Source organism: Gopherus flavomarginatus, chromosome 16 (assembly GCF_025201925.1).
Source record: "Gopherus flavomarginatus isolate rGopFla2 chromosome 16, rGopFla2.mat.asm, whole genome shotgun sequence".
Lineage (NCBI taxonomy): Eukaryota > Metazoa > Chordata > Testudines > Testudinidae > Gopherus > Gopherus flavomarginatus.
The window spans coordinates 8,200,214-8,225,692 of NC_066632.1; the positions used below are offsets into that span (position 1 = coordinate 8,200,214).

The window sequence follows — 25,479 nt, forward strand, 5'->3', positions numbered from 1 at the left end:
CCCTCTACTTCGGGTTCCAGCCCAGGGCCCTGTGGATTGCAGCTGTCTATAGTGCCTCCTGTAACAGCTGCATGACAGCTACAACTCCCTGTGCTGCTTCCCCATGGCCTCCTCCAAACACCTTCTTTATCCTCACCACAGGACCTTCCTCCTGGTGTCTGATAACGCTTGTACTCCTTAGTCCTCCAGCAGCACAGCCTCTCACTCCCAGCTCCTTGTGCCTCTTGCTCCGAGCTCCTCACACGCACTTCCTCTCCTGTGGCTCCCCCCGGCCTGACGGGAGTGAGCTCCTTTTTAAACCTGGGTGCCCTGATTAGCCTGTCTTGATTGGCTGCAGGTGTTCTAATCAGCCTGTCTTCCTTAATTGGTTCTAGCAGGTTCCTGATTACTCTAGTGCAGCCCCTGCTTCTGGTCACTCAGGGAACAGAAAACTACTCATCCAGTGACCAGTATATTTGCCCTCTACCAGACTCCTGTACCCCACTGGTTTGGGTCTGTCACATTACTCAATAAGAGTAAAGGACCTAAAGGATATTCCTCAAAGTGCTGACTGCTCACTCGGCATGGTCCATCTGTTACCAGGGGTTCTTTCAACCCAAAGCTATTGGTAACTTTTACACTATGTGAGGTGGTGTCAGGAAATAAATCAGAGGAGACACGGCCATCTGACTGATAGATGGCCGGCACAAACAGGACAACACACGAGTGCTTTCACTTAAAGCTAAACTTTAGTGTCAAGCACTTACTTATGTCTGCAACAGGTTAGTAAAACACCCCAAACTCTTGATAATTACCAACACTGAGTGTGACTCTTGAATGACACAGCGGCAGGCTTCCGGTGGCCAAATCTTCTATCTGCCAGTGGGGACCAGAAGGAGAGTCCCAAAAGTGTCCAACTTTCCCCTCAAACTTTCCCCCCTTATTTGTACATTAGTAATACAGTGACATGTCTCTTAAAGAAACATTGTTAAGTAAGCAGTTTCAATGGTCAGGCAAGAGGTTCCTTCTGATTATTGATTAACCAGCTCTTTAACCAGGTATGGGTTTTTCCAGCTTTTGCAGCCTTGAGGCCCCAGTAGACGTTCCTGGGGCACATCCTGCTCTTCTAAAATGCATGTATCAGCAACTTCTACACAATTCTTGTCAGGAAGAATGTAGCATCCCAACCCTGCCCCCTGCCTTGGTCAAGCTGCATGGCCACTTTACAGCCTGCTGACTAAGTTGCTTTTAGCAATAAGCCATTGTAGCTTCAGGCACTTTACTGGTTTGCCAAAATCTCCCCGTACACATCTGGACCGACAAGGTTTCAGTCCCAGGAAACAATCCTGATCCAATACGTCCAGATCATTACATTGCAAGTGTCAACAACACCGACACAGTCGACAATCAGTGACCACTGGAGTTCTCAGTGGAGCCAAGGAGAGGGAATGTGGAGCTGCTAGGAAAGGAGCATTTGGTGCTGGTGCCTAAGACATGTAGGATATCCCTCAATTGGGATGCGATTGACTAATGACATTCCCAGCTGGCTTATAACAAATCCTGACTTGCTCAGGGGACAAAGCACCATTAGAGCAGTAATGAGACCCAGCTAGAGATGACTGTTTCACAGGCTGGTACTGGAACAGAGCAGAGGACCTTTAGCCATCTAGGTGCTGGTGGTGGGGATAGCAGATATGGATAGATTGGAGGTCTGAGATTTCATGCTGGACGTTCGGTATCCCATCTCCTGTACTCCTCTCTCACCTGGAGAGTGAGGGACACAGTCACTGCACAATGTTACTAACTCTGAGAAAATCAGAAATGGCCACTGTGAGGCTGGTGAAGGTGCAGGGTGGGTGCTGAAAGGCATGGGTGTTACCTGATGATTGAGGAGACAGTGCACCAGGAAGATGAAAGCTCCCGGAGGGCTGTTGACCATGGTGAATAAATATGCCATGACCGTGACTGCTGGGCTGACTTGGAGGAGACCAAGGCTCCGTGTGCAGCCTGGAATGAAGAGCTGGGCAATGGCTTTAAAGGTCAGTAACCTGGGTAAAGGCAGATGGAGAGATCCCGTTACAATAACCCTTTGGAGAGCAATTGGGTCAGGAGGATCTGGGCAGAGTGGGGTAAGCAGCATCGATGGGGGAGCTGTGGCAGTCGACTCGCCACCATGAGGATGGCCAGGTAAGTCGAACTAAGATACTTCGACTTCAGCTACATGAATAGCGTAGCTGAAGTTGCTTATCTTAGCTTGATCCCCCCCACCACCCCACCAGTGTAGACCAGCCCAGAGTTTCCAGCACCCTGTCTCTAGGCTCTTCCCTGCCACTTTCAGGCTGTAACTAATCTCCCCAGCCCCAGGACTTGGGGAAGAAACTGCATGGACTTTGTCATTTTTGCTCCGCCCAGTGTAGGGCCTTTCCCCCACCAAACGCTGCATGGTGCAGCCCTTTCCTTCCTCATTTCTTGGGTCAATAACTGGACTAGACCAAACTCTTGCTGTTCTCAAGGTGAGCTCCCACTGGTTTCTGTGGCAGCTATGCCCGAGTAAAGGCTGTCGGCCTGGGGATACAGCACAGGGACTAATCCCAGGACTAGCTGAAGCAGATAAGTCATATGGGACCTAACAGTCTTTCAGTGTGTTTTATGGACCATGTTCTCCTCCTCGCTGCTCTGAAATCAGTGGGGTCACAGAGGTGAGAGGATAAGGGGGTCCTGTGGGTCTGTGAGGTACCCACCAGGATTATGGCACAGACTGGACCCAGGAAGCTCCAACGAAAGCATCTCTCCAGGCTGAGCCAGCAGCTACAGGCAGGGAGGAAGAATGCAGTGACAGTAATATGAATTTATCACCCCTTTTCAGCCACTGGAGCAGAGACAGGGATTGTGTCCTGAAACAAAAAATGGATTAGACTGAAAAGCTTGAACACAGTCCCAGAGCCAGGTGTGGACACCAGTTATACCAGTGTGAATCCAGAGACACGCCATAAGAATCCATGGAGTTAATCCTCATTTACACAGGTGTAAACACTCAGAGCTCAGATACCATGGTGATGGGTGTGGAATATGAACCTGGGGAGATAGAGTGAGATAAGAGAGTGGTGAAGCACTGGAATGGGTTACCTAGGGAGGTGGTGGAATCTCTTTCCTTAGAGGTTTTTAAGGTCAGGCTTGACAAAGCCCTGGCTGGGCTGATTTAGTTGGGACTTGGTCCTGCTTTGAGCAAGGGGTTGGACTAGATGACCCCCGGAGATCCCTTCCAACCCTGATATTCTATGATTCTATGGTATCTCTTCTCACCTTGAGGACAGAAGTGGTGGGATCATTGTTAAATGGTCTTACCCGTCCTACCTATGCATAGTTTGAAAATGTCCTTGTGATTCCTTCAAATCACGAGTGACATTTACAAGTGTCATTCCCAGGAGTGTTGATGCATCTCCCATGTGTTTCACAGAGGGTGGCATTTTATTGACAATATCTGCAATGAGAAAAGGGATAAAACTGTCAGTGAGACCTTGGGCCCGTTTCAGTGACAAGGGAAAGGCAGGAGCAGAGTAGAGCTGGTCCAAAAATGGGGTTATTCCCACAGAATTTTTCAACACAATCACACAAACAAAAAGTTAACCAAGGGCAGCCAGGCAGCAGAGAGGGATGGGAGGGTCCTCATCCTGGAAGATGTTCTCATTCGCATCCGTGAAATTCCCTTTCACGGGATCAGGCTTTTATCCATCTACACAGGCACAGTGGAAACTTCCAGTTACATTGTGGCACTTTGAGAAGGGTCTGTACACAGAAGGGGACCCTGGTCATTTCCAAGCACAAAGACATTCCCCTTTATAACCCAGCTGCACTGACCTGGGACATGGAACCCAGGTGTTCGGGGCCCTGACAAGTCTGTTAGAAGGGACCCAGAGGGGCTTTCCTCTGACCTGGAGACAGTGAAACCAGCTGGGAACCCAGGGGAGGTGGAGCCAGTGCAGAGGGTTTGCACAGGAGGCAGGATGCCTGGGGGGACACGGCTTTGGGATTCAGAATCCTTGGCTCCTGGACAGTTGTCAGCCTCTTTCTGCTGCTGCAGTTGGAGGGAGGGGGATTGCAGGATGTGACGGGATGAAATCCATGTTGATGAGTGACCCCGGTTGGAGCAGAGATCCCTCCAGTCTATCATGAACTAACCCCACAGGTCAGGAGTCTCTGTGGGGCTAGAGAACAGGGATGGGAACCTGAGGGGTCCTTCCTTTGCCTCATCACCTGGGTCTGCTATCATCAGGTACTAATGGACACAGCATCACATTGGGCCCCATTCTCCTGTCACTGTTGACTCTTCTGCTTTTCATTGACTTTGCTGAGATCATGGCCTCACTCTCCTGAAAGTTCCAGAATCGAAAGGGTTGTGAAGTGATGCAAGAAGAGGCACATCTGTTTTTTGCTATACTTGCCCAGGGCTAGCCCTACTCCTGAGAGGGGCTGATCACCTCCAGGAGGCACTGGTGAGCAACCTCAATTCCTTCTGAGTGAAGGGAACTCGCAAACTCTCTAACAAACACATGGAACTTGGAGGGAGGAACACGGGTTGCAGAGGGGAGGAGTTTGGAGGAGACCCCTGGAAGTCAGTCTGTGTGCATATGGCCTGGATTTTAGCTACGGTGCTCACACATCTGAAATAGTTGACTTGATAAAAAAGCAGTTTAGTTTTATAAGCATAGAGTCCTCTCCTGTTATTACACAACATGCAGTACATGAAAACTGATGGCTGTGGTCTGCCTAGTGAGACCCGCAGCTCGGATGGGAGTGTGTTTGTGTTTAACAGAAAAAACAAAGCAGCACCTAGGACCAGAGCAAACAGCCAGTAAAACAATTCTTGCTCCAGGGCTGACCACATCACAAGGAGTAAGTACCACAGGAGCTCACTCCCGACCAACAGGTGAGGGACTGAGCAGTGATCCCAGTAGTGAGTAGGAGCAGGGAGGTGATTTCACCTTTGCATATGGCACTGATGAGACCCAAACTGGAATACTGCCTCCAGTTCTGGGGTCCACATTTAGAAAAGAATGTTGAACAATTGGAAAGTGTGCAGAAAAGAGCTACAAAAATGATTCAAGAGCTGAAGAAATGCCTGACAGTGAGAGACTCGAAGAGCTCAATCTATTTAGCATATCAAAATGACGATCAAGAGGGGAATTTGCCAGCTCCTGAGTCTTCAAATCCAGGCTGGCTGCCTTTCTGGAAGATGCTTTAGTCAAGCACCCCTTACTGGGCTCAATAGAGGGTAACTGGATGAAATTCTATGGTCTGTGTTGCACAGGAGAGGAGACTTGATGATCTAATGATCCTTTTTGGCCTTAAAATCTGTGACTCTATGAACAATTCCTCTTGGCACAGACACACCAGAGAATCTAACCCGGGGAATCTAAGGGGGTTTCACTGTCAGGACAGATACTCAGTTGGTGGAACATTCGTGTTGGAGGGACCAGAAGTAATTGCAAGTTGCATCAACTTAGACCCTTCTGGACTTTCCTAATCCACCCCTGAATTCATCCCACTGACTTCATTCCACTCACTGGACAGATTCCCGTCAGCTTGGCTTCCCACAGGGACTCAGAGGCTGTCAGGAAAGGATGAGCTCTGAGGATTCTGAGCTTTGCAGATCCCTTATCTCAGAAAAACAGCACAGGAAGCCAACCTGATGCATATCTTGTTATATGACATCATATCAGCCAAAAGTTTTGCAGACAGGAAAGAGCTGACACTTCCTGCTGTCCCACCGCCCAGCCTCAGCACCTCATAATCATTTGCTTCCCCAAGTAACGTATTCCTCATGGGTGAAATTTACCACAGTGCAGAGGGCCCAGCACCAATTCAGTCCTGGCCCCAATGGAAAGCACATAATGCCCATACTGAGCATTACATACTATCAGAATGGACTGAGATTTCAGTGTCTTGGTGTCTTCAATTAATCTGGTAACTATTCATCCTAAAATAATACAAACATAATGCTTAGGTCACTTTGCCTTAGGTCACAGACTTTGACTCCCTCAGAGAACTGATGGGCAGGATCCCCTGGGAGAATAACATGAGGGGGAAAGGAGTCCAGGCGATCTGGCTGTATTTTAAAGAATCCTTATTGAGGCTGCAGGAAAAAAACATCCCGATGTGTAGAAAGAATAGTAAATATGGCAGGTGACCAGCTTGGTTTAACAGTGAAATCCTTGCTGATCTTAAACACAAAAAAGGAGCTTACAAGAAGTGGAAGTTTGGACAAATGACCAGGTAGGAGTATAAAAATATTGCTCAGGCATGCAGGAGTGAAATCAGGAAGGCCAAATCACACTTGGAGTTGCAGCTAGCAAGGGATGTTAAGAGTAACAAGAAGGATTTCTTCAGGCATGTTAGCAACAAGAAGAAAGTCAAGGAAAGTGTGGGCCCCTTACTGAATGGAGGGAGGCAACCTAGTGACAGAGGATGTGGAAAAAACCTCTATCTTTACAAACAAAGTCAGCTCCCAGACTGCTGCACTGGTGGTTCAGGACTATTTAGAAAAGCTGGACGAGCGCAAGTCCATGGGGCTGGATGCGCTGCATCCAAGGGTGCTAAAGGAGTTGGCGGATGTGATTGCAGAGCCATTAGCCATTACCTTTGAAAAGTCATGGCAATCGGGGGAGGACCTGGGTGACTGGAAAAAGGCTAATGTAGTGCCCATCTTTAAAAAAGGGAAGAAGGGGGATCTGGGGAACTACAAGCCAGTCAGCCTCACCTCAGTCCCTGGAAAAATCATGGAGCAGGTCCTCAAGGAATCAATTCTGAAGCACTTAGAGGAGAGGAAAGCGATCAGGAACAGTCAGCATGGATTCACCAAGGGCAAGTCATCCCTGACTAACCTAATTGCCTTCTATGAGGAGATAACTGGCTCTGCGGATGAGGGGAAGGCAGTGCTACAGACTAGGGACCAAGCAGCTAGACAGCAGTTCTGCAGAAAGGGCCCTAGGGGTTACAGTGGATGAGAAGCTAGATATGAGTCAGCAGTGTGCCCTTGTTGCCAAGAAGGCTAACGGCATTTTGGGTTGTATAAGTAGGGGCATTGCCAACAGATCGAGGGACGTGATCATTCCTCTCTATTCAACATGGGTGAGGCATCATCTGGAGTACTGTGTCCAGTTTTGGGCCCCCACACTACAAGAAGGTTGTGGAAAAATTGGAAAGAGTCCAGCAGAGGGCAACAAAAACGATTAGAGGGCTGGAGCACATGACTTGTGAGGAGAGGCTGAGGGAACTGGCATTGTTTGGTCTGCAGAAGAGAAGAATGAGGGGGGATTTGATAGCTGCTTTCAACTACCTGAAAGGAGGTTCCAAAGAGGATGGATCTAGACTGTTCTCAGTGGTAGCAGATGACAGAATAAGGAGTAATGGTCTCAAGTTGCAGTGGGGGAGGTTTAGGTTGGATATTAGGAAAAACTTTTTCACTAGGAGAGTGGTGGAATGGGTTCCCTAGGGAGGTGGTGGAATCTCCTTCCTTAGAGTTTTTTAAGGTCAGGCTTGACAAAGCCCTGGCTGGGATGATTCAGTTGGGGATTGGTCCTGCTTTGAGCAGGGGGTTGGACTAGATGACCTCCTGAGGTCCCTTCCAACCCTGATATTCCATGATTCTAAACCCAGGAATACATTTTCTAGAAAGTAAGAGATCTTAATAAAAACCCAGACTTTCATCCAGATGACAGTGTGACTACTTATCAGTGAGAAGGTGTTGTCCATATCTGAGCTATGGTTATAGCTCACATCTGCAACTGTCACCTTCAACAAGCAGACAGTCAATGGGGCCAGATCTCCAGCTGGTGTAAATCATCATCGCTCCATTGGAATCAATGGAGCCAGATCCCCAGTTGTTAAATGGGCAAAGTGCCATTGGAGTCAACACACCCATTTACACCAGCTGAGGATCTGGCCTTATATGATGAACTTTCACACATTCGGGTCCTTGGGAGGCCACCCCGCCTCACTTCATACCCACCCTTAAGTCTGGCTCCCGATCTTCGGGGTTGAGCTCTTGGCTTTCCCCTAGGTGGGACAGAAAGTCCGCATTAGCATTTTGTTTCCCCGTGCGATGTTGGATTGTGAAGGCATATTGCTGCAAGGTGAGGTACCATCTCATCAGCCTAGTGTTCGCAATTTTCATGGTGTCCAACCACCTTAAGGGCTCATGATCAGTTATCAGAATGAAGGGTTTCCTGAAAAGGTAGTATCTAAGGGCCTCAATTGCCCATTTGATGGCAAGGGCCTCCTTTTCTATAACTGCATAGCGGCGTTCTCTGGGGAAGAGCTTCTGGCTAATGTAGAGGACAGGGTGGTCCTCCCCATTCACCTCCTGGGACAAGACTGCCCCCAGCCCCACCTCCAAAGCATCTGTCTGGACCAGGAACTCTTGGTCAAAATTAGGGCTGAATAGTACAGGTTCCTGACACAGACTCTCCTTGAGGATTTGGAATACCTCTTCACATTCCACCGACCATCATACTCGCTGTGGGGTGTCCTTAGTTAAAAGAGCCATGAGGGAAGCTGCGATGGATGCGAACTGGGGGATGAAGCATCAATAGTATCCTGCTATGACCCAAAACTGCCATACCTCCTGCTTTGTAGTTGGCACTGGGCAGGCCTGCTGGGCTTGGACTTTCCCTACGAGGGGCCATACGAGGCTTGCCCTAGGGTCTATCCCAGGTAGGTAGTTTTCTGCCATTCAATCCAACATTTCTTCAGGTTGGCTGTGAGGCCTGCTTTCCGAACGGTTCACAGGACAGCTGCTAAGTGTTCTTCCCAATGGTGACTATAGATAACAATGTCATCTAGGTAAGTGGCCGCGTAAGTGATATGTGGACTCAGGAGATGATCCATCATACTCTGAAAGGTAGCTGGGGCTCCATGGAGGCTGAAGAGCATCTGGACAAATTGATACATCCCGTTGGGGTGGTGAACACTGTCTTCTCTCTGGAACACAGGTCCAGGGGAATCTGCCAATACCCTTTTGTGAGATCAAGTGTGGTGATGTAATTGGCAGTTTCCAGACAGTCAAGAAGCTCATCAATCTGGGGCATTGGATAGGCATCAAACATCGAGATTCTGAAAGTTGATACAGAGACAATGGCTCCCATCAGCTTTTGGGACAAGCACAATTGAGCCACTCGATGACCACTCGATGACTCCCAGTTCTACCATCGTTTGGATCTCCTTCTCTATGATCTCATGCATCTGCCGTAGAAGGGGGTTGGTCACTTCTCAGACCACCTGTCCCAGGGTCGTCTGGATCCTGTGCCATGCGACTGTGGTTTGGCTGGGGCATGTGGTGAAAATCTTCTGGAAGGCTTCCAGGAGGCACTGAGCTTGTTTCCATTGATCAGTCAACAGCGTCTGACCCAACTGGGGCTGCGCCATCTTGTCCAACCCAGGCACTTGGAGGTGGGAATCCTTCCCGGGCATGTCAGCATTTCAAAAGGTTCACATGGTACACCTGATTCTTCTTCCTCTGGTTGGGCTGGTGAACCTCATAGAAGACAGGCCCCAGCTGATGGATGATTTTGTACAGGCCTTGCCATTGGGCCAGGAGCTTCAACTCTTCTGATGGGAGGAGCAGAAGTACCTGGTCCCCGGGTGCAAAGCTTCTTGTTTGGGCCTCGTGGTTACAGCACCGCTCCTGGATCCCTTGGGCTGCCTGAAGATTTTCTTGGGCGAGGGTCCTGGCTTGCTCAAGCCAGTCTCACATTTCCAGTACATATTGGAGAAGCCCCTGGGTGGTTGAGGGAGTGTACTCCCAGGCCTCTCTCAGGCTGGCATCCATACAAGAGTTCGAAGGGGGATAACTTGGTGGATGACTGGGGTACTTCGCAGATGGCCAGGAGCAACGGTGGAAGTAGCTAGTCCCACTGTTGCAGTTCTTGAAGAGGAAACTTCCTCACATTGTCTTGAGCATTCTATTAAAGCACTCAACGAGCCTGTCCATCTGGGGATGGTATACGGACGTTTGCAGCTTCCCAATGCTGAGCAAGGAAGCTCCACTCAGGTGAAAACCTGCACCAGCTCAGCCATGATGGTATGGGCGCTGGTGTTCCGCAGTGGAATGGCCTCAGGGAAATGGTTGGCATAGTCCAGTAGGACAAGGATATGCTGGAACCCAGCCTTGCTCTTAGGGAGAGGCCTGATCAGGTCTGTGATGACTCACTCAACGGGCGCTCCCATCATGGGCAAGGGAACTAAAGGCACCTTTGACACTCCGGGGTCGGCAGCCAACTGGCAGTCTGGCCATGAGCAGCAATAGTCCCTAACCTCCCGGTGAATAGAATAGAAGCGGGATAAGACTCGAGCCACGGTCTTTTCTTGTCCCAGGTGGCCGGCTACAGGGATGTCGTGAGCGAGCTTCAGAACACTTCTCTGATGGCACCAGGAAATGACCAGCTGGGTCTGGACCTCCTGGGTCTGGTCCTGTTCTACCCGAGAGAGGTGATTGGCTGTAATCTCAAACTGCAGCCACTGCATTGCTCTCTGTGGGTCTACTGCAGTCCCATTTGTTAGGAAGCTTATTCCTTCACCCTCTCACTTCCCTGGTCCTTCTCGCATGAACAGAAAGCAACAATACCCGAAGTCCGAAGGTGTAAACAATTTGATGTTTATGGGGGTGAACTTCCAGCAAGCATGATTACAGTTTCCTTCCCCACTATCCCCCTTCCCAGCTCTGACACCACAGAGCCTTGCCTGTGTCCCTGTTCCCATTCCCTGTTCCCTTCCCCCCCTTAGCAAAACATGATTCCAATTCTCCCAGCCCCATTCACTGTTCTCACTCCCCTCTTACTTCCTGATTGACTGCAGACTATATAGTAAAACTTGAGTTCTGCTTAGATATATCTTAACCAATCATTTTACTGGAATTTAATTAATCACTCCTAACATATTGTAACATGGTTATTTAACCAATTACATCCCACCAACTTAATTGGTTTACACTCAATGAATTATACAGCAGATAGAAATACAGAACCAGACAGAGATTATACAGACAAACAATAGGGAAGTGGAGACTGCTGTGATAGAACAATACAGAAATGAGGATTTCACATCCCAGCTATTGATAAGTGAGTTCTTGCCAGACAAGATGCTATCAAACGAAGTTTTCTTTTACGTCTTCTAGGCTCTTCCCTTTCTCTGGAGGTGATAGGAATATCAGGACAGGATTGTATTCCTAGCAGCCCTATAGCACCTTATTTCAATGTGATTGGTTTGGAATGTAAGGATGTGACCATACACTTCCCAATTTATGGTTGCCTCCATTACTTAGCCAAAGGCCTTAGCCTAAGAACCAGGCCTCAGACTCTCATAGTAAGAAAAGGCCCTTACACAGACAGACAGAGGTATAAAAGAAAGAATCAAAATCACTATAACTAGCTAAGTGATAAGAATACACATAAATTCTTAAAGTATAGGCCTTTGCAGACAGGCGTGATTATCTCTATCCTAACACCATTGACCTTGGTTATAGGCATGCTCAAGGATGGGGTTGTCCTTCTAGCCTCGAGGGAAGTCAGACACGGAGGTTCTCACAGGGCCTTCCCCCACTGGATCTGGGAGCCTGGTTTGTGTCCGGGACTCATTGGGTTTTCTTCTCCCTGTTCCTTTTCCTCTGGTTCACGGTGTCCCTCTTAGTTGGCCTCAGGGCCCTGGTTTGCCACCGTGTCTTCCCCTAGAGCTGTCAGGGGAAGAATCCCCCAAAGGCTGGCCTCCCGGAGAAGGTCATTAAAGCCCAGCCAGTCCCGGTCTAGAATGATGGGATAGGCAAGGGTGGGGGGGCCAACTCTACCATTATCTCCTCGGTCACCCCATTTATTGTTAAAAGTACCCAGACCCGGGGGTACATTTTTATGTCTCTGTGAACACACTGGAGTTGAATCTCTCCCTTGGTCCTTTTCAGGTTCAGGATGACTCCCTTCTGTATGAGGCTCTGCTCACATCCTGAATCCAGGAGGGCCATGACTGGCTTGCGGCCTACTTCAACCAGCATTGTCAGCTTCGGGGAGGATGGCTTGCAGGCCTGGATTCCCTGGTGCAAACCTGGCCAAAGCTACAATCCATCTCAGGACATTTGTGTTGTAAGTGTCCAAAATGGCGAGCGCCTGGGTGCTGCTCAGGTCTGGGTTTGGGTCTCTGAGTCAATTCTGGGGTCATCACCCTAGTTGTGGTGCCCAAAGCCTGGGACCTCTGCCCAATGGGATCTTCAGGAGCCAAGAAGTCCTCCATCAAGGTAACAGCCATGCTTAAAGTTTTTGGGCAATGTCGGAGTACCCATGCCCTACCGCGGGGCAGGAGAAACTGGGTGAATTGCTCCAGGACCACTTGCTTGGTGATTTCTTCCACCGAATGCCACTCCGGGAGCAACCATTGCCATCAGAGGTCCTTTATCTCATGAGCAACATGCGAGGTCAGGCCCCTGGAAGGTAGGTTGCCTTTTGGAGCTGCCGATGAAAGGTCTTAGGTGTAATATCCAGGGCATCCAGGATGGTCATCTTCACCCACCTGTACTCTAGTGCATTCTCAACTGGCAGCCCCCACTCAATTCCACTCAATTATGGGGTGAAGAGGGTTAATTGCTGCTCCTGGGGCCACCATGCTACCACAGTGACCCGCTCAAAGGTCTCCAAGGATACTTCCAGATCATCCTCGGGTTCCACCTTGGAGAGCCTGATTGGCACCAGAGCCGTGGTGGGTGTGATGGCCCCCTCCAGGTGGGGGCACATTGGGTTTGGGTAGCAAAGTCATAAGCTGTTGGAGGCACTCCTGCTGCAGCTCTCGAAGCTGCGCCCCCAACTCCCAGAGGACATGCTGTTGTTGGGCCCCCAGCTACTGCACCAGTTGTTGCTGCTGTTGCTGTTGGCTTTCAGCCAGCTACTTGAGGAGCTTGTCCAGTTCCATCTTTCGCTCTCTCTCTTTTTTCCCCCAAAGAACTTGTCAAGGGCGGCCATGAGACCCCTTTTCACAGGGGTTGGGTCGTGCCTGCATTCTCCACCAAGTGTAGTTGCTCAGTGTGTGGGGGTCTGTGCTCCCATTCTGGATCTTCAGAAGGCCACCCTGCCTCACTACGTCACTGATACATTGACCACTATGGGGAACAAAGCAGTCTCCACTCGCAGCTGGGGCTCGGGCCAGTGTGCAGGCTGAGTGGCAAATACGCAGTCAATTAGCCCAGGCCCTGGATCAAGGCAGGGCAGCAAAGAGTCTGAGGCTAAGGCTTCCAGCCTGAGGAAGGGGAGACTGCCACCCCCAGGTTGGGGCAGCAGGGGGGATGCCGGCCCACCCACTCCACTGTGCCCCAGCCCAGAACTCGTCACTGGATCAGTGGGGATCCACACCGCAACACACTGACTCACCCTCTGTCAGAATTGTGGCCAGACAGGGGTCTTCTACCCCTGGCCACTTGATTTCACCCCTTCTTAGTGTACCTGCTGCTGTGAGGATGGGTTGAGATTGACAGCAGCTTCCGGGTCAGCAAGCAAATCCTTGGGGATCTGGTCCATCAGTGGTCCAGGCCAGTTGTCCTTTCCCTCTGGGGTCAGATTTGACAGCAGTCTGGGTGGTCTGGGCCAGCTGTCTGCTTCCTCCAGGTCTGAATCAGCTAGTGCCCCCGGTGTCGCAGGCCAGTCCTCTGGTTCCTTGGCACCCTCTGCTGCTTCCCAGCTGAGGCCACAGGAGGCATTTGGTGTCTCCAGTGGCTGCCTCCCTACTGAGCTTTCTGAGCTGCCTTTTATACTTCCTGCCCCTCCCACGCACTTCCTGAGGGAGGGGCAACTAGGCCCTGGTGCCGCCCACCAGGGCTCAGTCTGGGGGCCCTCCCGTTCTGGGTCCTCGGGAGGCCACCTCGGCTCACAACAGGCACCAATAATTTCAAACCCCGGACAAACATTGTGATTGGCACCTGAGCAAGTGAGGGTGGGAAAACTGATGAAATTCAACATAGAAACTGTTCATTAGAAAATAGTCGCTTGGTGCTCACAAGAATCTAAGCCATGTGTAAGGAGCTGTGATGTATGGGAAGCGCAAATGAGTTTTTACACTTTGGAACTGCAAGTCAGCTGGTCTATACTAGAAAATTGAATCAACCCAGCAACTTCACTCAGGGCCTGGAAAAATTCACATCCCTGAGTGATGCAGTTACGGCAAGCTAAGTCTCCATGTCAACAGTGTAAGATTGATGGAAGAATTCTGCCTTCCACCTAACTTTCACTTCTTGGGGAGGTGGACTACCTATGCAGACAGGGGAAGCCACTGTAGCATTTCCAGTGCAAGACAAGCCCTTAGGCTGGCTCGTTCCATGATCATTTGTCTCTACATAGAGTCCATCTGCATGAAAATGCAAACCCATCTGGTGGTCATTTGAGAAATGTTGTTACTACATTTCAACATCAACTTAACCACTGAAAGAAGTTTTGCAGTTCTGCACTGATCAAGGATCTCACCTGGTTATTAACAACAAAGACAACCCATGGCTACAGTTTTCTATCAGACACAGTGTTGCAAACTCTCATTGTATTATTACAAGCTGTGAAATATTTGTTCTTGTTATTCAAGCCCCAGCTCTAGGAGTACCATGATTAGGTGAGAATCTCAGTTTGCATTAAAAAATAAAGTTTCTAGCCCATGTGATTGCAGAGAAAAGCTTGTCTGACCTCTTGTATACCACAGGCCACAGAATTTCCCCTAAATAATTCCCAGAGCAGAGCTTTGAAAACAACATCCAATCTTGATTTAAAAAATGCCAGTGATGGAGAATCCACCAGGACCCTCGCTAAGGAGCTCGATCTATTTAGCTTAACAAACAGAAGGTTAAAGGGTGATTTGATCACAGTCTACATAGGGAACAAATACGGGATAACGGTCTCTTCAGTGTCACAGACAAAAGTCTAACAAGATCCAATGGCTGGAAATTGAAGCTAGACAAATTCAGACTAGATATAAGGGATGGTAATTAACCATTGTGGTAGATTCACTGGCAATTTTTAAATCAAGATGGGATGTTTTCAAAACACTCTGCTCTAACTCAAACAGAAATTAATCCAGGGAAGTAGGAGTGGCCTGTGTTAGAGAGGAGATCAGACTAGCTGATCCCTTCTGGCCAGGGAATCAGTGAATGTGCTAGTAGATCAAAGCCAACACTGGCTTGTACTTAGGCAGACTGAGGAAGGATTGTATGGTGGTTATGACCCTTTGCTGGGACTGGGGAGACAGGGGCTGTGGGCCCAGATCAAGTTTTTCCGGGTGTCATTTCCTCATCTGGGATTTCCTTCATGCATGGGGTGGTTCTGAGGCTAGCTCTTCATCTGTAAGTCTCAAAATGCTGCACTGAGGTGTGTGTGTGTCAATATTATTATCCCTGTTTGACCAACAGCAAAACCAAGGCAGAGTCACCCAGAGTTGTCACTAGAAGCCAGGTTTCCTGAGTGCCAGTCCATTGCACCAGCCAACAGCCCGGGAGCCACTGGAGTTTGTAGAGCACACGGGTGGGTTGAGCTTGCTGGGAGAAGCACTGATCTGTAACCAGGCATTCTGGGCTACTCAGGTCAGCCCTAGGATTAAGAGGCTGCATTCTCATGGTAAGTGACATTACAGTAGTATATAAAGGCTCCAGCTGAAATCAGGGCCCCGCTGCGCCAGGTACTGTACAGATACAGAAAGAGAGAGAGTGTGTCCCTGCCCCCAAGAGCTTCTATGCTAAATAGACAAAAAGCAGGAGGGCAAAGAGGCCCAGAGAGGGGGAGGATCCTGCTGCAGAGTCAGGACTGGAACCTAGAGCTCCTGGCCCCCTGTCCAACCCCACTGCCCCCAGACCCAACTATCTGCATGTATCATTCTTATGTCTGAAGTTATGAGCATTGGCTCCATGCTTGTATTTAAAGTGTTTGCTGTAGGAACACATAAAGAAGGTTTGGCCAACACATTGTGAAGGGATTATTCAAGTAATGGGAAGTACTTAATTAACAATGGACTTTGGGAGATGCCAATCCACATGTGAGCTTTCCTGGGAACATTCAAGCTAACATGGAAAAAGCTGAATCATTCATCGACATGTGACTTGCCCAGGTGGCTACAAATTCCATCTTGTTGCTGTGATTTTGCACAGAAGAACAAAGGGGTTTCCACCTACAAGAGAGAGAATATAAAAGGCTCTGGAAGCCTCTCTATTTTGTCTTGACCTGGCTCAAGAGATGGCCTCTCCAACTCAAAGAGATGTGTGAAAGAAACTGGAACAAAGGACTGTAACCACAGGGGTGTGAGTGATTGCTGGAGCCAGGCCATAAACTACAATGTTGGTCTGAAAAGGATTGGGCCCAGACTAGAAAGGAGTCCAGTCTGTGAAAGAAGTTTATTGGAACATCTCTGAGGGTGAGATTTCATCTGTAATCAGTTTCTTGATGTATTAGTCTTAGACTTGTGTGTTTTGTTTGTTTTATTTTGCTTGGTAATTGACTTTGTTCTGTCTGTTATTACTTGCAACAACTTAAATCCTACCTTTTATACTTAATAAAATCACTTTTGTTTATTAATTAACCCAGAGTAAGTGATTAATTCCTTGGGGAGCAACCAGCTGTGCATCTATCTCTATCAGTGTGATAGAGGACGGACAATTTATGAGTTTACCCTGTATAAGCTTTATACAGAATAGAAGAGATTTGTTCGGGGTTTAGGCTCCCAGAATGACTGAATACTGGATGCTGGAAAAGTCCCCATTAACTGAGAAGCCCCTGGGCTAAGTGAAGCTTCCTTTCTGTGAACTGCAGGGGGGCATAGCACAACCTCTTGGTCTGTGCTGGAGCCAACTGGTGTGTCTAGCTCAGCAAGATGGGAGTGGAGGGAAGCCTTTTCTGGCAGGGAGGGCTGTTCTCGGTTTCCCAGCACATCTAGTGACAGTCTTGAGGGAGTTTCTGTGACTCAGCCCATCACAGATAGAGTCTCTTCCCCCCTTTGAGCTGGGCAAGCAGTGCTTAGGGAGCACAAACTGACCCTAAGTTCCTTGCCAGCGTGCAGGAGCCCCTGCCAGGGTTACAGCTCGTATCGCCAGCTCCCATGTCCCACACTCCCTGGCACATACTCCTGCAAGTGGAGAGAATCCACAGGAGAGTGTTTGGATTAAGTTTAGAGGCAATAGCAACAAGAGTGATGCCCTAGAGGACCTACGGAGTTGGTGCCTATGTATTCTTCTGCTGATATTTCTCCACGCTCGGGTGTAAGCAGTTCTCACTTTGCTGTCAGCCCCAGTGTTCAAAAATCATGAGGCAGGCCCATGAGATGGGTTTTAAAACCATGAGATTTAAAAAAAAAACGGACTCGTTTGATTTGCCTCCTGGCTTATGAGCCTTTAGGGTTGTGCTCGGCCATGATTTTAAGCTTTTCTCTACCATCATGAGGGCAAGGAACTTTCTTACTTCAACCCAGGAGCTGGGACTTGGAGAGACACATTCAATGATGTGAGACCTGCAATGAAATTGTGGGAGCTGGCAATACTGCATGGCTCTGCGTACTGAGGGTGGGGCCTCTCCTCTTGATGCATCCATGTAGAGCAGCATTTTCCTCCCCCTGATGTTTGCAGTGTCCAAGAAGCTGGCTGGGATGAGGCTGGGGATCGAGAAGATCCAGGCTGATTCCATGAAACACCCATCAGATCTCTAGGACTCCATAGGTGAGAAATGCCTTACACTTCCAACGCCTGATCACTGCTACTTCCTCACAGAGGGAATCCTGGATATGGTCTTTCTGTGGTGAGGCCAAGCTGAAATTCAAGGAGAGAAGTAGGATGGGAGGGAGAGATGGGAGGATAGGAGCAGGGAGCCAGAGATAGATAATTCTGTTTTATTTTGTGATCACATGCATCTTTCCCAGGTTTTACTCTGAGCTGTCATGCTGTAGCAGAAATTTGGTTCTTAGATCCCATCCAGCAAAGACTCCTATGTATGTGTAACCCCCTGCGTCCTTTAGATCAGTCTATAGCAGCTTTCAGAGTGGTAGCCGTGTTAGTCTGTATCAGGAAAAAGAATGAGAAGTACTTGTGGCACCTTAGGCCTGGTCTACACTACGAGTTTAGGTCAAATTTAGCATCAATAAATCGAATTAACCCTGCAACTGTCCACACAATGAAGCCATTTTTGTCAACATAAAGGGCTCTTAAAATCAATTTCTGTACTCCTCCCCAACGAGAAACATTGCTGGTTCGAATTAGGGTTAGTGTGGATGCAATTCAACAGTATTGGCCTCCGGGAGCTATCCCTCAGTGCACCATTGTGACCACTCTGGGCAGCAATCTGAACTCAGATGCACTGGCCAGGTAGACAGGAAAAGCCCCGCAAACTTTTGACTCAACGCAGTGCCACGTGAAGGAGCTGAGACAAGAGTACCAGAGAACCAAATAATCAAATGGATGCTCACGGAGGGAGGGGCAACTGATGACTGTAACCATCCCACAGTTCCCGCATTCTCTGAAAGCCATTTGAATTCTGGGTTGAGCTCCCAATGCTTGAAGGGTCAAAAACATTATCACGGGTGGTTCTGGGTACATGTCGACAGCCCCCCACCCTTGAAAGCAACGGCAAAAAAATCGTTTCTCACCTTTTTCTCTGTCATCGTATGTCTCCTGAATGCTGCTGGCAGACGCGGTACTGCAGCGCTACACAGCAACATCCCCATGCCTTGCCTTGCAGATGGTGCAGTATGACTGGTATCTGTCACTGTCATCCCGTGAGTGCTCCTGGCTGGCCTTGGTGAGGTCGGTCGGGGGCGCCTGGGCAGACATGGGTGCTCCTGACCAGCCTCGGTGAGGTTGGTCGGGGCACCTGGACAAAAATGGAAATGACTTCAGGTCATTCTCTCTTTAAGTTTTGTGTAATAAAGATTCAGTCCTGCCTGGAATATCGTGCCAGCTGAAGGCTTCTGCCTCAGGCTGCTCTCCCAGTCTGTAGCACCATGTGGTCGCACCTACCCCAGCCTACCCCTTGCTCCCATGGCTCACGAAGCCTAGACAGTAGTAAGGTGCAGCCCAACTATAGGCTGAGCAAGTGCAGAATGGTGGTTCACTCTACTTCCCTGTAAGCCAACCGCCCTCCCCTCCCACCTTTGATCTCTGCTTGCAGAGGCAATAAAGTCACTGTTGCTTCAAATTAATGCACTCTTTATTAATGCATTCTTTATTACTTCATCACACAAATTGGGGATAACTGCCAAGGTAGCCCAGGAGGGGTGGGGAAGGAGGGAAGCAATGGGTGGGGTTATTGTAGGGGCACCCCCTGGAATGGCATTCAGCTAATCATTTCTGTGGGATGTCTGGGGCTTTGACCCATTTGCATCTGTGGTTCTTTAGTAGGCTTGCCTGATATTCTAGGCAGGACCGAATCGCCCTTAGACAAAACTTAAAGAAGTGATTGACCTGGGGAGTCATTCCCATTTTTGTCCAGGAGCCCCCGACTGACCTCAGTGAGGCCAGCCAGGAGCACCCATGACAGCAGCAGATGGTACAGTATGACTGGTAACTGTCTTTGCCAACTTGCAAAGGCAAGGGGATGCTGCTGTGTAGCACTGCAGTACGCGTCTGCCAGCAGCATCCAGTAGACATATGGTGACAGTGAAAAAAGGCAAGAAATGATTTCACAGGGTGGTGGCTGATGACATGTAACCAGAACCGCCCGCGACAATGTTATTGCCCCATCAGGCATTGGGAGTGCTACCCAGAATTCCAGTGAGGGGACTGTGGGATAGCTACCCACAGTACAATGCTCCGAAAGTCAACACTAGCCTTGGTATTATGGACGCACTCTGCCGACTTAATGCGCTTAGTGGGGACACACACAATCGACTGTGTAAAATCGCTTCCTAAAAATCGACTTCTATAAATTCGACCTAATTTCGTAGTGTAGACATACCGTTAGAGACTAACAAAATTTATTTGGGCATAAGCTTTCATGGGCTAAAACCCACTCCAAGTTAGCAGCTGTCCAACAACTTTAAGCTCCCAATTACTGTGTGGGTTAACATGTGCTTAGAGTTAAGCACTTGCTCAAGGTCTTTACTGGGTTGTGGTCTCTGTGCCCCATAGATAGCAGGGGGGTTCTCTCAGACGTGCTGAGAGCTCACAGCTCCTATAACCTGAGGCTGGAGTTTTGAAGTGCATTCATGAATTAGATTTGGATCTTAGAATCATAGAATATTAGGGTTGGAAGAGACCTCAGGAGGTCATCTAGTCCAATCCCCTGCTCAAAGCAGGACCAACGTCAATTAAATCATCCCAGCCAAGGCTTTGTCAAGCCAGGCCTTAAAAACATCTAAGGATGGAGATTCCACCACCTCCCTAGGTAACCCATTCCAGTGCTTCACCCCCCTCCTAGTGAAATAGTGTTTCTTAGTATCCAACCTAGATCTTCCCCACTGCAACTTGAGACCATTGCTCCTTGTTCTGTCATTTGCCAACACTGAGAACAGCCAAGCTCCATTCTTTTCGGAACGCACCTTCAGATAGTTGAAGGCTGCTATCAAATCCCCCATCACTCCTCCCTTCTGCAGACTAAATAACCCCAGTTCCCTCAACCTCTCCTTGTAACTCATGTGCCCCAGCCCCCTAATCATTTTCGTTGCCCTCCGCTGAACTCTCTCCAATTTGTCCACAACCCTTCTGTAGTGCGGGAACCAAAACTGGACACAATACTCCAGGTGTGGCCTCACCAGTGCCGAATAGAGGGGAATAATCATGTCCCTTGATCTACTGGCAATGCTCCTACTAATACAGCCCAATATGCCATTGGCCTTCTTGGGAAGAAGGGCGCATTTCTGACTCGTATCCAGCTTCTCGTCCACTGTAATCCCCAGGTCCTTTCCTGCAGAGCTGTTGTTTAGCCAGTTGTCCACAGCCTGTAGCGGTTCATGGGATTCTTTCATCCTAAGTGCAAGACTCTGCACTTGTCCCCGTTGAACCTCATCAGAATTTCTTGGCCCAATCCTCCAATTTATCTAGATTACTCTGGACCCTATCCCTACCCTCCAGTGAATCTACTTCTCCCCTCAGCTTAGTGTCATCTGCGAACTTGCTGAGGGTGCAATTTATCCCATCCTCCAGATCATTAATAAAGATATTGAACAAAACCAGCCCCAGGATTGACCCCTGGGTCACTCCGCTAGATCATGTAATCTCTCGGCACCTCAGTTTCCTCTTGAGCAAAGCATGGGTAATCATCCTTCCTCTGTTTGGTTTGCAAGTGCTCGAGGACAAGAAGTGTTTGTGACTCGGTCTTTGGGAGTGCCTGGCATAGTGGGGAGCTGATCTTAGCTGGTGCTTCTAGGCACTGCCATAATACAAATACTAAAGCTTTTAGTCTAGATGTTTCCATAGTGTTGGTAGCAACACGGAGCAAAACATCCACCAAATGAATGATCAGTTCAAAGGTACCTGCAGAAAAAAGTTCCTGCACCTCTCTATGAGTCCCGCAAACTCAGGGCTGCAGTTAAAGATGGGCACTTGAAGCAATGGAAAGAGAGGCGCAGACATTAGAGCTTTTACTCAGACCACATTGGGGGGAAAATCCCCTTATCTTCCCAACCATGAAGGCTGCCCTCTGTCTGTATGCCAGTCCTGTGCTGCCAATAATCTAGTAAGTGCCTGCTGCAAAACTCCTCTCCCTTCCTTCCCCTCTCCCCCTGCCTTTCTCTCCCTCCATTTACACGCCCGTCTCCAGGGGCTGCTCCAGGCACCAGTGCACCAAGAGCATGGCTGGAGCTGCAAGCTGCGGGGGGTGGCCTGCTGGTCACCATGACTGTTCCTGATCTCCTTCAAGTTCTTCAAAATTGATTCCTTGAGGACCTGCTCCATGATTTTGCTGGGGACTGAAGTGAGGCTGACTGGTCTGTAGTTCCCCGGGTTCTCTTTCTTCTCTTTTTAAAATATGGGCACTATCGTTGCCTTTTTCCAGTTATCCAGGACCTCCCCCAATCGCCACAAATTTTCAAAGATAACGGCTAATGGCTCTGCAATTGCATCAGCCAACTCCCTCAGCACCCTTGGATGCATTAGATCTGGACCCATGGACTTGTGCATGTCCAGTTTTCTGAATAGTCCTTAACCTGTTCTTTCACCACTGAGGGCAGTTCACTTCCCCATACTGTGTTGCTCAGGGCAGCAGTGTGGAAGCTGACCTTGTCTGTGAAGACCAAGGCAAAAAAAAAGCATTGAGTACTTCAGCTTTTTCCACATCTTCTGTCGCTAGGTTGCCTCCCCCATTCAGTAAGGGTCCCATACTTTCCTTGACCTTATTGTTGTTGCAAACATACCTGTAGAAACCCTTCTTGTTACCCTTCACATCCCTTGCTAGCTGCAACTCCAGTTGTGCCTTGGCCTTCCTGATTACACACCTGCATGCTTGAGCAATATTTTTATACTCCTCTCTAGTCATCTGTCCAAATTTCCACTTCTTGTAAGCTTCCTTTTTGAGTTTAAGCTCACCAAAGATTTCACTGTTAACCAAGCTGGTCAACTGCCATATTTGCTATTCTTTCTGCACATCAGGATGGTTTGTTCCTGTGCCCTCAATAAAGCTTCTTTAAAATACAGCCAGCTCTCCTGGACTCCTTTCCCCCTCATATTAGCCTTCCAGGGGATCCTGCCCATCATTTCCCTAGGGGAGTCTAAGTCTGCTTTTCTGAAGTCCAGGGTCCATATTTTGCTACTCTCCTTTTTTCCTTTTGTCAGGATCCTGAACTCAACCATCCCATGGTCACTGCTGCTTAGGCTGCCATCCACATCTACTTCCCCTACCAATTCTTCTCTGTTTGTAAGCAGCAGGGCAAGAGGAACATGGCCCCTAGTCGGTTCCTCGAGCACTTGTACCAGGAAGTTGTACCCAACACTCTCCAAAAACTTCCTGGATTGTCTGTGCATTGCTATATTGCTCTCCCAGCAGATGTCAGGGTGACTGAAGATCCCCATTAGAACCAGGGCCTGTGTTCTGGAAACTTCTGTTAGTTGTCTGAAGAAAGCCTCGTCTACCTCATCCTTCTGATCCAGTGGTCTATAGCACATGCCCATCATGACATCACCCTTGTTGCTCTCGCCTCTAAACTTAACCTAAAGACTCTCAACAGGCTTTTCTCCTGTTTCAAACTAGAGCTCTGAGCAATCATACTGCTTTCTTACGTACAATGCAACTCCTCCACCTTTCCTCCGATACCTGTCTTTCCTGAAGTGTTTATACCCATCCATGACATTGCTCCAGTCATGTGAACTACCCCACCAAATTTCTGTTTTTCCAGTCACATTGTAGTTCCTTGACTGTGCCAGGACTTCCAATTCTTCCTGCTTGTTTCCCAGGCTTCTTGCATTTGTGTACGTGCACCTAAGGTCATTCTTGGCAGTATCATTGGTGCCGACATGGAGAAGTAGGAAGGGGTAGAGGTCCGAGGTCTTGATCAGTCTCTGCAAACACTCCGTCACATCCTGGATTCTAGCTCCAGGCAAGCAGCAAACTTCGAGTCTCCCGCTCTGGTCGGCAGATGGAAGACTCCATCCCCCGAGGAGGGAGTCCCCAACCACCACCACCCATCTCCTCCTCTTGGGAGTGGTGGTCATGGAATCACCATCTTGGTTATGCTGGTGTAAATCTGGTGTGACTCCATTGAAGCCAACAGACTTACACCTCCATAGAAGAGGTGTACGAAGTGATGTGAGGGCAAGCTGATTGTGGGGCTACTGTGATTAAAGTTCCCTCAATGGATATAACAGGCATTTGGCTTCTAGCAAATTGCATGGGTCCGTTACTAGATGGAAATGGTAGAATTACTGGCAGTAATGCAGAAAAGGCAGAAGTTTTAAATAAATATTTCTGTTCTGTGTTAGGGAAAAAAGGAGATGATGTAGTGTCATCGTATGATGATAGCACTCTTACCATTCCACTGGTATCTTTGGAGATGTAAAGCAGTGACTCCTCAAATTAGGCATTTAAAATCAGTACATCCAGATTACTTTCATCTAAGAGTTTTAGAAGAGCTGGCTGAGGAACTTGCATGACCATTAATGTTGATTTTCAGTAAGGTCTGGAATACTGGGGAAGTTCCAGAAGATTGGAAGAAAGTTAATATTGTGCCAATATTTAAAAAGGGTAAATGAGACGTGTGACATTGATCCTGGGAAAAATGATGGAGTGGGTGATTCAGGACTCAAATAGTAAAGAATTAAAGGAGGATGATATAATTAATGCCAATCAAGATAGGTTTATGAGAAATAGATCTTGTCAAACTAACTTGATATCTTTTTTTGAGGAGATTATAAGTTTGGTTGATAAAGGTGTTTGATCTAGCACTGCAGAACATTTTGGTTAAAAAAAATAGAATGAAATAAATAAAATTAACCTGGCATAAATTAAAAGCTAGATATCAGATAGATCTTAAAATGTAATTATAAATGGAGAATCATCAACAAACAGGTGTGTTTCTAGGGGATCCTATAGGTCTTTATGCAATTTACCATTTTTAACAATGACCTGAAAGAAAACATAAAATCATCACCGACAAAATTTGCAGCTGACAATAAAATGGGGGGAGTGACAAATAAAGAAGAGGTCAGGTCACTAATACAGAGTAATCTTGAATAGTAGGTCAACTGAGCTCGAGCAAGCAATACAGGAACTCCTCACTTCAAGTTATTCCAGTTAAAGTTGTTTCGTTGTTACATTGCTTATCAATTACCGAACATGCTTGTTTAAAGTTGTGCAATGCTCCCGTATAACGTTGTTTGGCAGTTATTTGCCTTGTCCACTGCTTGCAGAAAGAGTAGCTCATTGGAACTAGCCGGTGGGGACTTGGCACCAGGGTGGGCCGGCAGCCCCCATATCAGCTCCTCACTCCCCTAAGTTCCCTGTACAGTAGCCACCCAGCAGGCTATCAATTGTTGGGCAGTTCAGCTGTCCCTCCCCAACTGCCATGTGCTGCTCCTGGGAGCCTCCTGCTTGCTGTGCAGAGGTGGGGAAAGGAAAAGGGGTGCTAACGTCAGGGGGTCCCCCTTCCCCAGCTTCTTATTTCCACAGAGTAACTTGAGTAACAATAGTAGTGTCATTGCTGCTCTTTTGCTCTCTCTTTCTCTTTCTCCCCTCTCTTTCTCTTTTTCTACCACGGCCCTTTTATGTGCAGCCTCCTCTCCGGCTGCCTCCCTGGCTGCCTTTGCCTCCATAGTTTCCCTGGCTGCAGCTGCTTCTTTTAGCTTCATTTCTGCTTGCCACATTCAAAACTCGTGGTCCTTTGCCTTCTCTGCCGCTTCTAGTCTGGCCAGCTCTAGTTTTGTAGCTGCCTCACTGGTAGTCATTTTTCTGCTTTCTTGTGCTTATTTCACTCACCTGAAATAAACAAACAGAAAATAACAAAACTGACCTCCTTCTGACAGCTTTTGGCCACTGCACTTAAGACTCATTTAAAATCACAAATATCAGTGCTTAAAGTGTGAACTTCACTTGG

General features: G+C 48.3%; 1 pseudogene; it reads right to left on the reverse strand.

Moving 5' to 3' along the window:
• Positions 1-2,487: 2,487 nt before the first annotated feature.
• Positions 2,488-25,479, reverse strand: part of LOC127035557 (adhesion G protein-coupled receptor E3-like) — a 161,217-nt pseudogene continuing 138,225 nt past the window's right edge.